This window comes from Xiphophorus couchianus, chromosome 18, assembly GCF_001444195.1.
Source record: "Xiphophorus couchianus chromosome 18, X_couchianus-1.0, whole genome shotgun sequence".
In the NCBI taxonomy this organism is placed as follows: domain Eukaryota; kingdom Metazoa; phylum Chordata; class Actinopteri; order Cyprinodontiformes; family Poeciliidae; genus Xiphophorus; species Xiphophorus couchianus.
In genome coordinates this window covers 30,355,970-30,371,367 of record NC_040245.1, presented here as the reverse complement: position 1 = coordinate 30,371,367, position 15,398 = coordinate 30,355,970, and positions in this window count along the sequence as shown.

Here is a 15,398-nt window from a genome sequence, read left to right as displayed (position 1 = left end):
CATGGAAGGGAGAACTGGGCAAACGTAGAATGAAAATGCTGAGGAAAACCAGCGGCTGAGCAGCTGAAGGGAAGCTAATCTAAGTAAGACGCCTAAGAAAACAAGGAGTAAAAGCTAAAACTAAGTAATGAGGATGGGAAATCGCACAAAATGTTTTCAGTTTACCAAATATCTCATTACGCGTGAACAAGGCCTAAATGTCTCTTGGCTCCGCCCACTTTGCTGGAAATGTACAAAATTTGTCAGGGGTGAGGTTATTTTTTCACAGGTGATTTAGTTACACTTTAAGTGTCTCATCATCATTAATAGAATCTGAACAGTCTGTTGGTATCTTCATTTTCTATACTCTAGACCGTTGGAAATCTTTGAGTCCAGCAGTTTGTTGGAAACTCATTTACTTATTGACCAAAGTAAAGTGAGTGATGATTCACACCAGCCAACAGAGTAATGATGTTCATCAGTTCCTCTGCACACAGTATCATTGACCCACTCTTCAAATGCTTTTACTGCAATGAACTCCATCTTTGCTTATCAGATCCTCATGTGTAATGGTGCTGTAGAAACTGCTGTAGGCTTTTCTAACAGTTGCCTTGGGTCAGCTCTCTTCTCAGACACACAATCATCCACACTGCCTGTTTGGCCTTTCTTTCAACACTGAGTCTGTCTCTAACCAGTAAGCCTCTGTGCTCCCCAACAAAAATGTGCTTGCTTTTTTTTTTACTTGGTTTTGCATTTAGCTGCCTTCCAATATATTTAGCTGCCAATATGCTTTTTTGTTGATATTTAGACTGCTTTCCATTCAATATTGAAGGTTGTATCCTTCTGTGTCCTTGGAGTTAATCTGTTAGCAATTTTTTTCCACTTCTGTGATTGCCCTTACTCCTTTATTCTTCAGCCACTCTACAGTACCTTTAGGCTTTATTCACTATTAATTCAGTGAATTCAACAAAGGCCAAAAAAGAGAAAAACTTCCAGATGCTCTTGGGCAGATATTTCATGATGGCAGTTTGTCCTCAGTGACTGAGGTCTGCTCATCAGACAAAGAAAAAGGGTTGTTGAAACTTTTATTTCCCAATATATCCTAGAGATTTCTGTTTCTGATAATTAGTTACACTTTATTTTCACTTTTCAAACTTAAATAAATATGTGAGATCAGGATTATATTTGCCGCTCTCAAATATGTTTTTTAATACTACAGTGTGTCCTTTCAAAGGCAGATTTGCTCCTGAAGTTGTATTGCCAGGTAAATTCTCTGTTTTTTGAGTTTGCCTACATTATCTGAGATTATGCATAAATCTAGGGTGAATTCAGATACAATTTGTATCATGTTTTATAACCTTTCCACCCAAAGGTTGTAATTTATGAAACACAAACTTGACATGAGAATGAGCAGTCTCTCATGCCAAATCCGACCCATGAATACCATACATGCTCATTTTAGAAATGGATGGTCAGGTGGGGAATTGAAGACACTCTGCCTCATGATTCCTTTAATTACACATCAAACTTTAACCTTAGGTCAACTTTATCATAACCATTTAAAGGTGTACTGTTATATGTTTGCACCAGTGAGCCATAATTGAGGACCGTGTAGATAAACAAAAAAGAACTATAAGACAGCCTCAATCCTAAACCAACGTCAGCACACTATTTCAATGTTTTCTCACCATCACAATCCCTCTGTCTGATGATCCCCAGGGCAAGACGTACCCTAGTTTCATTTTAAATTATTTTTTAGCACAAATTAAGCATAGATTATGACAATACTGATGTAACATCCGTGAGTAATTCTGCGCTGCTGGAAGAGGTTGCGAATTGGAGGATTAGGATCAGAGATCACCAAGGTCTTCTGGCCCATGATGATGACTGGCTAAGCTGATTTAGACTCCCTAGAGTTGTGGATCTATGTGCTGAACTGGGTCCAGTATTGGAGAGACCAACCCACCAGAACCACACCAACCCTGTCCAATAATAGGTCTTAATCACTCTGGATTAATACAGCACTAATTCGCAGACAGATATGTTTGAATTAATCAAATATTAATTAACTTTCAGCGTGAACCTAAGGAACAACATAATTCTGTAACGCTATAGGTTTATGATATCACAGCCAGTATTAAGTGCAATAAAGCCTGCCTTCCTGGTGGGCCTTATTAACATGACCAATCCATACATCAGATTTCCCTACACTGTGGGAGAACATGAGTGAACATGAGTAGGTCATCAGCTTTAATTCAGTCTATAGGCCTATAGACTACATAGTTTATGTTTAAGCTAATACTAATATGTCTATTAGATCAACTAATTTTTGGTATCTGTGATTTCCAGAGTGTAACCTGCCTGTCCCCCAATGACCACTAGTGATAGGCTCCAGCCTCTCCATGCACCCAAATGCATAGCTAGATTACATTACTGGAATGATGAGAAAAATCACATGTTTCCAACTTGATCAAAGAGAATACTGTGCTTATCTGGGGAGTTCTGTCCTTCACTGGTAAAATGGAGCTTCAGGTCCTCAAAACAATAATTTGTTGGAATGTTGCAGTGGGACTTATAGGCAGATTGTCTACATCTATGTGATGGTGACTGACTTTAAACAGGACAATACTGCAGTTCAATTTTGTGCAGACAATAGACTTGTTCTAGGAGAATGACACTCCTAGCTTTGGACCAACCTTCATTTTTGTTTTCTGATCTTAATCACACCGAAAATGTTTTGGGTGTTTGGTAAAGCAGACATGAGTTCCACATCTGTGTGAGCCCTTCAGTAAGAATGAAATGAAATGGAAATAAGATTACATTAACTTTCTTTTTATTCAGTATTTATTGGACAACAGGTGTCAAGAAAATCCGAGCTCATCCCACTTCCCCATGCTGGAGATTTTAGTTTAACAGTAATAATAAAGTTATCTTTAAAATGAATCACTCAAGTGATATCAAGGCCCAACATTAGACTTAAGTGTCAATAAAATAAATCTAGTTGTGTGTGTTGTTTTTGTCTCATGCAAACTTTGCTTTAATTCTACTTTTTTCTATCTAATCATAAGAAATCATAGTCAGTCAGAGAGATTCATTAAACAGGAAAAGCAGGTTTCCTGGAAAAAGAGGAAGTTTCCAGCCTGCAGATTTATAAAAATAGTTGAGACTATTTTAAAGCATGAAAGTTTTAAAAAATTAAATCTAAACATTATTAGTAATTGGATAAGATTCAAAGTAAAATACTTATATGAATATTGGTTTACTTGTAATAATACACTTATATTTGTGGGAACTACAAGAAAAACAAGTAACTGTAACTTTAGTAGTAAATAATTAGAATAATAGATTATTCTTGGTTTCTTTTCAGAAAAACATCTGTAATAACTCACATTAAGATTATAATAAGAATAATTAATAAGTTATGGTTATAAAATCATAAATGAATGATAGATCAGAGAAGCTGAAGAAAATAAATGTGATATAAGTTATGGTTATAAAATTATAAATGAATGCTAAATCAGAGAAGCTAAAGAAAATAAATGTGATATGTGATTTTGACATTAAACTTGAAATGGTGTAAAAAGGTGTAACTGCAATTAAACATCACTGATATGTTGGAGGTAGAGAGTAGGTGAAAGGTTGTGCAGGCAAGGGACACAGGAGGTTGAGCAACCCTGAGACATTGGCACAGACATCAGGAAATGTCTGTAAGACAGTGATGGATATGAGATCATCTGTCTAAGCAGACAGCAGGCGCACCAGGGGGGTGGATAAACCCTATAAAAGGTGGGTGCAAAAGAGGAACCGTTCGTTGGATCCTCCGGGCAGCTTCGAGCCAAGATCGAGATGGACAAAGAACTCTGCAGCTGAAGAAGAGCTGGGGCCACGGAGCCGGAGACTGTCCTGCACATGGAGACCAACCCGTCTGGCCCACAATCTGTGGCTTCGAATCGCACTTCTCTCATCGGCTGGGTTCAGACCCCAAAGACAAAGATGAAGACAAAGACAAGGAAGAAGAACTGGTGCCTTTTTTCCTGCCAGCACCAAGTCCTGTGTGACCTCAGCATCCATGCGGAGAAGAAGCTCATCGGACCTGCGGAGATCCTGGCCTTCGCCGATCAACATCTTCCTCCTGCTGCCACACCTTCTTCATCATCAAGCCAGGTCTGGGGTTCGAAACGCCAAACTCCGTCCGTCTCGCTCTAAGGTTCCTTTTTTAGTACTCAGTATCAGCAGTAGGGAAAGATAGACTAGATGATTGATTTTACTTATTTGATTATTTCTGCTACTGAATTAAGCTGTACTGACCCTTGCAAAAATGCCTTACTAATAAAATATTTAGCATAAAGAAAATCTAAAGATGTTGTGGACATTCAGTTAATGAGTCACCTTAAAGTTCTTTGATGGTTGTAAAATAGCTGTGATGTTTGATTCTGGAGAGGAAGAGGTGGAAAATGTTTTTAGGTTGCTGGTAGCCCATATTTAAAACCTCATCCTTGGGACTCGACCGAGTCACTAAAACCTACCTGGTTCAATAACAAATGCAAGTTGCAAAATAGAGAACGAGCGACCGTTAACAGGTGTGCTCTGTGAAACTAGTTGGCTGTAGGCTGCTCAGTCTGGCTAATTCACAGGGGGAAGAAGGGTGGGACACCTGGATGTAGGCCGTCAGATAACCAGGCGAATCGTTTCTCGAAACCAGCTTAAACAGAGTTTACTTCAGTTCTGGACAGGGTAAATCCCAGCAGATTTAGGAAACTCAACGTACCCGTTAGACGGAGAGCTGGTAGCACATCTCCCCTCTCAGAAGAGGAAGTACGAGAGTGAGAGAGTAGAGACAGAAAGGAGGGGGGGGGTGTTGCGCAACAACACAGGTTAATATCAGAAAATATTTTTTTCTGATATTAACATTAAAGCTAATCCGTCCATGTGTGGATGCTTTATTTCTTTGCACAAATTCTTTGCACTGACCAATAAATTGTATTTATTATATTTATTGGTCAGTAAATTAGAATACTTCCAATGAAAAGTGTCCTGGAATTAGCATAATATATGTTGTCATTTAGTAAAGCCAGTGCATGTCCCTCTTCCTCTGATTTGATCAGAAAACAAGGTCACTTTGCCTATTTGAGTAAAAAAAGACGATGTCTGCCATGGAACTGTTATGTCCAGTTTTATATGCCAAAAGAGTACATATTCTGGCTTCTAGATCCAGAAACTTGCAAGTATTTTACACGCTCAATACAATTTGGTAACCGTTATTGGACTTTTAACTGTGACTAAGGTAGGCAAACACCTCTGTAGTTTTTCTTCCTGGCTCCCAGTGCACAGGACCAGCTGCATTTAAAGAATCAATTAAGATGGAGATGGAGAACATTTTCACTGACCTTTCAGAGTGAAAATTAAAAGAGCACCTCTAGCTTGTGGGAAAAACGAGCAGTGGGTAAGAGGTTTCTTTCTGGCTGCTTTTGCCTTTTAAATACACTTATAGTCATTCTTTTGTGGGAATTTGTTTTGAGAGAAATGAGTGAGTGGGCCATATGGGTGACATTTACAGAGCTGGCTCTGCAAAGGCAGGTCACGGCTGAGTCGCTTTACTGTACTATGTGGAAAATTAACTGAAGCCTACAGTATTAATATGGGTCACTTTTACAGTCTGCATCACTGGGCATGTCTGGCTAATGTCTTTCAGACAAGCCATCAATATTAACTATGGTTTGTCTGACAGCTAGCTTAAAGGGGTAAATGAACATTTGTGGCCCCTAGAACAGGAAACAGGCAGTAAGACATCTATGTTAACACTCATTAATTATTTTTGCTAATATTACAATGTCTTTACATTGTATCATGTTTTAAGAACAGCATTAACGCTTACTAGTCTTTATAATAGCCAATCAGTATATTTTACTGTCAAAATCAACAGACAGAACTTAATTTCCATTAAGTGGCAAGAACTCCATGGGTTTAAAAAACACTCTGTAGGGATGACAGAAAATAGAAGCTTAGAACGTAATCAACCCCACCAAAAGATCTTACCACTGTCAGAATACCAAGCTACTTTTTGTGCTCTGGGTGATCACAGCCCTCCTGGTGGCAATGGGAAGGTTTACACTATACTATGTACTGTATAGCTGATCTTCCTTCTGAAGCCCCCAAGGAAATCTTTACCATCTATTATTTGGACGACATATTCTAGGATTTAAACATAAATGCTGTAATACATGAAGTACCTTGCCTTGCTAAGAGTAATTTATCTGTGACTATAAATTCACACTTCCCACATTTGAAAAACGGCAAGAATTTACGTTTTGAATTGTTAGATCTTAAGGTTCTAAGTAGAACTAAGTAGTATAAAATGCAAGAAAAAGAAATGGGAGTCAGACAAAAAAAATTAAGCAATTTATTGCAAACAAACCTTGAAACTAGAATAGGCTGTTCATCACCCGTAAATTATTGTGCTGCACATTTTTGTGGATCTGAGGGGCTTTTATATGACCCCAGATCTGCGTCCCTGTGGCGTCCTGCAGGTCAGGTGTCGAGTTCAGCGGAGCAGACCTTAACATGCCATGCCAAGGAGTGCATACATCATTACGCTGCAGGTACTAAATACATTTCACATGAAATTATTCAGCACTTTCCATTGTGAACGTGTAAAAACAATAAAAATTATGAAACTTGAGAATCTGAAAAGTATTCCTACAGACATTGATGTCTCCTATCATGTAAATCAGTGATTCTCAACCTTTCTGTTATTCAGGTCCCTTTTTGTCCCCCACCAAAGAAGATGTAGGCTACTTGTACTGAAAATTATTTTATGATTAATATTACTATCATTATTGTTCCTGTTTTGATTTTTATTGTTGTTTCTATATTCATCATCATATATTCTTGAAAGAAAAAAAAAACATTACTGAATTATTAGTTTCCCAGAGAACAAAACAGATATGGGAATAGAAATCATTTTTACAGGTGTGTAATAAAAAAACAGTTGACATTTAACTTAAAATTGGAACAGCAGCCAAAGTGGCAAAAAAATCATGTTCCATGACATTTTCTGATGTTAGATGCTAAATTTTGCACAAAATATGTATGACATATGTACGACAATACCAGTTTAAACTGAACTATTTGCAAGAAACAGCATTGGATTTCCCAGGTAATTAGTGCATATCCAGAAAGCAAGCAAAGTCAGTGTTAAGTTCAGTCAGGGCAGATTTATGCCTTGTCCTGCTACACTTGGTGCATCATCCTGTCACCGCGGATCATGGGGTGTGACAACACCAACCCTGTGACTCTCCTGTTTGGAGCCCACAGTGGCAGATGGCCAGACCAGGCTACAGTGAGCAAAGCTCTGTGGGTATGGAGAGAATCCACGGGATACCGGGTTCCACACCTACAAATCCCCAAAAAACACCTACCCTCATACAAGTCAGTGACATTGATGCTCACAGAAGGAAGTTTCACATTATGCTTTGAGAAATAAATAAATAAATAAATAAATAAATATAAGCCTTTGACATGGTTTCACAAAAGGTCTGTAAGTTCTGCATTTTCCCTCAATTGGAATCAGATTTTATAGAGAAATGATGCAATGTTTTAACAGTATTTGAACATGAATTGATATGGATCTAAAGATAAACCCTCCAATCATTTGATTAGTTGATGGCGACTCTGACCTTATGTCAAAATCCCTTACATCTGCACATAACCGATGGGTTTTGTTATGTGCTGGTGTTTGCATCCATCTGCAAAAGTAGCCTTGCTCAGATCCTTAAATGGTTTACATGCAAAACCTTTCACCATGGACTTTATATATGAAAAAAGTGACTAACTCCATGAATAACTACAACATCTTTCAGGATCCAAAATTAGCAACATATACTGCAGGCAGTCAGCTGTCAAATTCCAAAACATTGGTCTTACACTGTTATACATTAGAATAGCTACGTTGAAGTATGTGTTGGTGAAGGATTATCTTCTTTGAGATAAAGTGCAGGCCAACACATATGCTCAGACACACACATTCTGAGAACGAACATACACATGGAGGTTAGAGAGTCTATGCACACTGAGCGCCACCTGTGCCCAGGCATGGAGCGATCGAGGATCGAAGGCCAAAATCCCTCTTCTCCACAGGAGAGAAAGACTGGCACTGGAGGGCAGGTAAACATGGAGAGAGACGAGGCCACCCTGGACCCTCATATCAGCTGACATCTCACACATTAACACTTGGATGGGCAGATAGGCTTATTAACACATGCTTCTGTCTGCCGCTACCTACCACACACACACACACACATGCATGCACGCGCCCACACACAGCTAAATCCGTTTCCACAGAGAGCAGATTTCTGGCCCATCGTTTCTATTCTGTCAGGGTGGAGACATGAAGGTGATGGCAAGTGTACTGAGGCGATCTCAGGATTAGCAACACTATCATGGGTGGGAAATGGTGAGACCAGGAGTTTAGGCTGCTATGTGTGAATGGAGGGAGGGCTGCTTAGTGAAGGGTGGGGTTGGGGATTTTAAGCTAAAGGTTGATCACCAAGGGGTGGAAAAGCATACGTTAGAGAAAATAGCAATTAGCTCTTGGTGACATGATTTCAAAAGATCAGAATTCCAAACACAACTAGTGGAAAACATCTGTAAAGCAAGCTACAATTTCTGCACTTTTATTTACAATGAAACATAATTTGGATGTTTTTCTATCAGGTTTGAATTTTTATTGTTTTTTTGTATTTAGAAAAAGATGTTTTGACATGAAGAAAAAGCCATTGGTCCAAAGTGAAACAATGTAAGTAAACTGGGCTGTTAAAGAAGTTACTCATCACAGTCTGTGTGTGTGTGGGGGGAGGGGGGGGGGGGGGGTCTGCGTGTGTGTGTGTGTGTGCGGGCGTTGGTGAATGACTGAATGTAGAGTGAATGCTGTGGGATCCTCTGGACTTAAAGCATTATACATCTACAGGCCATTTACCTTTTACTTTGACTTTGAAATTACATAATTTGTGTTTTTCTGTCAATGTCAGTTTATCTATTTAAAAGCTGCGCTGTGGAATTGTTACCAAGTAATGCAAATGATTATTAAATCCTAAATTAAGTGAACCTGATAAAAATTGGTCACTGGTAGAGATGGGAATTGATAAGAATTTAATGATATTGATTCCATTATCAATCTCACATGTTTCTTCAATTCCTTATCAATTCTCCAATTGATTGAGTTAGGAAATAAACTCTTTAAATTCTTTCATTTAAAATATTCTCAATGTTGCATTTGATTCAAACAAAATCAAATAAAAAATCAGAATCATCCACAAATAAAATTTTAAGATACAATTCAACTTTCTGCATATCAATAGTTTTTGTGCAGAAAAAATGTTTTTTTATTTTTCATTTTTATGAAAGGCAAGTTTAATACATGCTTTGAGATTGTTATTTTCAGTGGAAACAGAATGCATATTTGAATTTATTGAATATGAATGTACTTGGGGAAAAATATCCAGATGGCTAGTTGAAAATGCATAAAATAAGTCAAAATAATATTAATGAACTATTAGTAAACAACAGATTGAGTAAAACTTTGGGAAATCTTTTGCAAAGTTAGATCTTTTCTATACACTTTATGTCACTCTACATTCCTCAGAATAAAGAACTGAGAAAATGATACGTACTTTTTCTGATTCCAGCTTGATTATGTTATTGATGAATCTTCTTCACACTATGGTCATATTGAATACCATGGGAATCACACCCTGCTTTTATATTCAGACAAGACAGAAGTTGTCTTTGAACCAGTGTGTTTGAAAAAGAAACTGCTTATTCGGTAATCTGTATAGAATTAAATTGATGTTTTCTATTAGAGAAAATAACCTTGGTGATGTGTTTTACCAGGGTATGTCATGCAAATCCCAGTTTAAGGATGTTTCTAGGATTTCCAAAATTCCAAGTATCTTGACCAGGAATTAAAATAGTCCATGCATTTGTTACTTTGAGACACGACTGTTGTAATTCTTTATTATCAGGACATCTACAGTATGCAGTTATAAGCCTACAGCTTACCAAAATGCTGCAGCAAGTGAGTGCTCATGTTTCCCATATTTTAACTTTCCTTCATTGGTTCGCTGTTAAATCCAGAACAAAATTCAAAACTTCCCTTCTGGAAACGGAAAAGTTATGATTTCAGAGGCTCAGTTATATTTGGTTTGCATTTTCTTATCTTTTCAAATATAAGAAGAAAGAAAAAGAATAAGACCCTTCCTGTGACTGTGGAGCGCCAATGTTTCCACTGACCTGCACGTTGCCTCTAGCAGTTTTTCTGTACAGTATGTCATGCTGACATCAGATGAGTGTCTTATCTCTGAATCCCTCTTCACTTGTATGTTTTGCAGCTGCTTTCCTATTGTGACAACTGATAATGATTGTTGAGCCACATCTGGGATCCATCCAGTAAAAACCATTCAGAGTCAGCTCTTCTGCATCAAAAAAGTGAGAAAGAGAGTCTGCTCTTTTCATGTCTTCTGCTGCTGTTGCCTCTTTAGGTAGAAAAGGTAAACAGCTTGTATAGCACTTTATCGACCCCAAACAGCTTCACACTACATTCAGCCATTTACAGATTCACACACACACACTGACAGTGGCTAGCTACTACATTGTAGCCACAGCTGCCCTGGTGCAGTTTGATGGAAGCGAGTCTGCCATGCAGCCCTCTGATACCACCAGTATGACACAGTACTTCCTCTGTGTGACCTTATCATTTGTTTTTCTCCCATTTTATTGTTTGTGCATTTTCCTAAGCAAATCATTTTGAAATGGGTATTATGTAGAATTGACTTTTTTTCCACTTTACATCATGTTATGATATTTTTCTCTCATCAAAAACATGCCTTGATTCTTTCATTTGAGAAATCCTTTAACCTCCTGTGGCAGCCATTTGTAACTTAACGACTGGTGCCATGAAGCTCCTCCTTGGACCTGCAGTCTCCATCCGAGCTTGAGCCTCACACAAACACCCCAACCCCTCGCCTTCCCAACTCAGCTCTGCCAGACTAGTGGCAGCAGCAAATAGCAAACACTTAGTGGAACTGCACATCTGCTGAGCATGTTGTACGAACTACTTTTCTGTCAAAAACCTAAGAACTTTTTAAGAACCTACGCAGGTATTTAATGTCACGATTAGAGAAATCAAGAATAGTGTCGAACTTAGACACTATTCTATACCAACATTAATTCATTACTCAACAACTCATTTTGATGGTCACAAAATAAACAGTGTTACCACAGAACAAAGGATGCCAGACTGCTGACATACAAGTGGATCTATATGAAAAGAAATCATTCCAGTAGATGAAACAACTGCTACATGCAACAAAATGACAAGAATATTTACATTAAACAAGGACCAAAGACAATAAAAACTGAATTTATTATCTAGCACAACTGACTATGTAGTTAAAGGGGGTGATAAATATTTTTTAAGCGCATAATATTATTTTACAGCAAAATAAGATAACTGTTACATACAGTCATGAGTTTTCCTTCTTTTCTTTCCCACTAGTTGTCTTTATTCATTTGTATGTTACCAGGAAGAACCAGACTAGAATGGGAAAAAATGCAGCAAATGGATCAGAGTCAGGAATTGAATCAGATAGCTGCATCAAGGACTACAGCCTCCATATACAGGTCTGGAAAACATGAAGCTAACAATCTATGATCATTTCATTGAGGCCAAGACAGTAAGATGACAACTGCAAAAGAAGCCATATCACTTGGTTTGAACTTTGCAAGATATCATTACACACAGAATGGATGGACAATAGCCCAATTCACAAATTTGAGAAAATTAATGCAAGCGACCCTATTCTAAAGAACCAAGTAAAGAGATGCCTTGTGGCTGTGCAGATGTTTAGCAGTGTGGGTGTATATAAGATCTGGGGAAGTGTGTGTGCTACAAGACAGCAGCTAAGTGATTAAGGAACTGCTGTGTAGCCCTGTGCCATATTTAGCCGCAGTGGGGTGTCCCATCCCCTGCCATCTCCCTGAGGCCCAGTGCCAGATGTTGGAAGCTGCTGCAGCATGCATTGCAGAGCATATTGGCAGCAGAGTGGCATAGCATGAATTAGTAACGTGGCTCCTCTATCCCACCGCCAGCCCCACCAAGTGCTGCTTATTAACATGGAAAAACAACAAAACACATATTCTTTTTAACTTGGTTCACCACATGGATATGATAGTGGCATTTCATTTATGTTTGGGTAGGAATTAATCAATTCTATGTTTGATCTTCTGAATAGTTTTTAGAATCAAGTGCTATCAGGTGTTTGTTTCAACAGATGTTGTGACGTCCTGACCTTCCAACTTTTACTCACATGTGACATCAGATTTTTTCTGAGCATATTCAGCTGTTTCTACAGGTGAAATAAATGAATTTTACTACACTTCACTTTATGCAAAGTGTGTATTAAAATTTTAGACACAACTTGCAAAATGCCAGGTTTTGGTATTATTTATTACCAAATAACATTCATAAGTCTTTCCACTTATATGTAGGACTACATGAATCCCTGTTTTGTAAAACATAAAACTTTCTTGTTTTTCCCAACATATGTAATTTGTTGATTAAGAAGAATTTAATTTACAAACTGCTAGACTTGTTGAAAATAACTTAATCTGGATCTGTATGGTTACCACATTTCTACTTTCCAATACCAAAGTATTGCTGTGCATCATGTCCATTTTTTGATTGTATTATCAACCACGCTCCATTTGAAATGAAAAATTTTAAGGTGTCACTTAATGCTATTTGATAAAAATGTGAGTATGTGTAAACAATTATTAGGCAAATATTTTAAACCTCACTCTAATTTTTATGCATATTTTCAAACTCCAAGCTTATCCTTACTGGATTTAAAAATATCACATACAGTGAGGGCGTGGTCTATGGTATGTGTTCAACATTAGTTTTTTAATTTATATTGTGAATTTGGGTTGCACTATACGTAAATAGTAATATCGCAGTAATAATATCTATAGTAGAATTATTGTTTAACTTGGTTTTATTTTAACTTAGTTAGTCAAAGAAGATCAAACATGTGCTGTGTGAGACAACCAAAAATCACAAACTACATAAGGCAACCAGACAAAAAGAGCAGCTCTATTCCTCACCGTCAAATCATTAAATCAGATAAATATTTATTTGAACATATTTATATGGGTATATAAACTAATGTTTACTATGTCCTTCAATTTTTTGTTGTTCTAACAACATTCGAAAAGTTGCAAATATTCAATCAAATCATTTTCAGTGGACCCTGCAAGCTTTTTACCCTGTATGCGATTCTGTGAGGGCCATGGGTTAAGAGAGATATTCAAACATTTAGAAGTGATTTATGATGTAATTAAAAAAAAGAATGTAAAGCTCTGTGGAAGTTTTTGAGATTAATGTTCAGTTCAATTGGTTCACATTTGGTTCCTCCTCTTGGTATTGTGAACTCCAGCATTATCACCCAAGTTCTACTGGACTTTTTTTATGTTTTATTTTTTTAGGCTTAACTGAAATTTATTGTTTTAATCCTTTCTATCAAGTCAAATCTACTAATTTCTAACATGTCAAATAACCATAGGTATCTCTTAAAATCACAACAGTCACAAGAAACAGGAAAGGACCAGAGGTTTTGCTTTTATATTTAAAGAATAACCCCAGAATTAGATTACCATCTCTGGAGGGAGAGTAAACATTTGCTTTGGCAGATATAGAGAAGCTCAGACAGAGCAAACTCACTGATCACCCTGCAGATGTTGCACTGAAAAGTGTTACCCAATTAGTCATTCTTTCTCCCTCTGCCAGCTCCCACTTTTTTATTCTCTCTTTCTCACTCGAGGACACTCTGCCAGAGGCTGACCAAGATAAAGTTTTGACTGGCAGGAACATTTGTTTTAATCAGGTGTTTGCAGACGCTTCCCTGACCTCCATTAGTTGAAGTTTTAATTGAAATTAACCCCCACTACTACCCCAATTAACCCACGTCCCCCCTGACTGGCACCCGCTCTCATCCCGAGCATCTGTTTCAGGACGGGGGGAACGGGAAGCTGAGGGTAGGGGAGCGATGCCGAGAAGATGGTGTTGTCACCCGAGGAGAGGCAGTATCACATTGAGTGCACTCCGACTGTGCCTGGCATGCAATGAAGCCCCAGGGAGCCTCCTGTCTCTCAGTCTACAACATTCCAGCATGGAGGCTACACATGGCTTAGTTTTGACCAGCAGGAGGTGTGGAAGATAGGTGGAAGGATCAATCCAAACATGGCACGGGATGATGATGTCCCATGGTGGGGCAGTCACTGCAAGGGGACATGGTAAAGCTGTAAAATGAGAGTGTGATGAAGGAGGAGGGAGGCAAGGAAGCAGGTGGTATTTACTGTACAGCCAACTTTCCATCTTAAGCCCTCCTGCAAGAGATAAGAGTGTGTGCTGCCTCTCGGCTTGTGGAAGGGTTAGAGTGAAGAAGCTCAGAGATGAAGGAGTGTGCACAAGCTGAGACTGTACATGCACAAAGTTGAAGGGTGTTTGTTTTGCAATTATCTGTGTCTGTGGTCTACTTGAATTATTGGTTTGCATTAGAAGTATAACCTCTGTAGATGAAAGAATCCCATGCAGAGCAGCTGTGAAATTCCCATACCATTCAGTGTTGTATTTTTAAGATGGTTCAGTTCTAAGACTGTTTCACCATCTTAACTGTACCTTTTTCAGTACTGCTCCAGCTGCTTTACAAGTATTAATAGGTGCCTTCAGTTGATATTTCAGGTTTATTCCAAAATAGATTAAAGTTTTTTCTCAAAACTCTATGAACAAAGTGAGAATTGTGAAGTTGATTTATAAAACATTTAAATCAACCAAAATAAAAATCTGACCCATATGTTCACAGTCATTGCCACCATCTACATCGGAGGACTTCAAATCCAGTCCTGAAACTTTCATATGTGAAGCAGATGCATCTAAGCGTTTCAGGACACTGGCCTGGGTTAGAAGCTAAGCTGGCATCGCTGGTCTTCCGTGCTTGGCTGTTTTCTATCATTGTTTTCTGCAGACTCTAAACGAGTCAGATCAGCCGGGCAGCATTGGTACCCAGAGATGTTCCATTTGATCAAAGTCCAGGCTCTGCCTGGCTGACACAATAGCATTCACAATCTGCTCCTCAACTCACTGTCAACTTAGCACTATTTGGTAAGCAAATACATTTTTATGCAAAGTTGCATTAAAACTTACATTAAAACTCAATTAAAACAATCAACTTTGCATTACAAGTGTCATTATTTACCAAATGACACTTCATGACAACATTCATAAAGACTCCTTCATCGTCATGAAAAGGGTCATGTCATAATGTGAGTCCCCCCCATCAAATAAAGTGTTACCATGAATGGTGTGA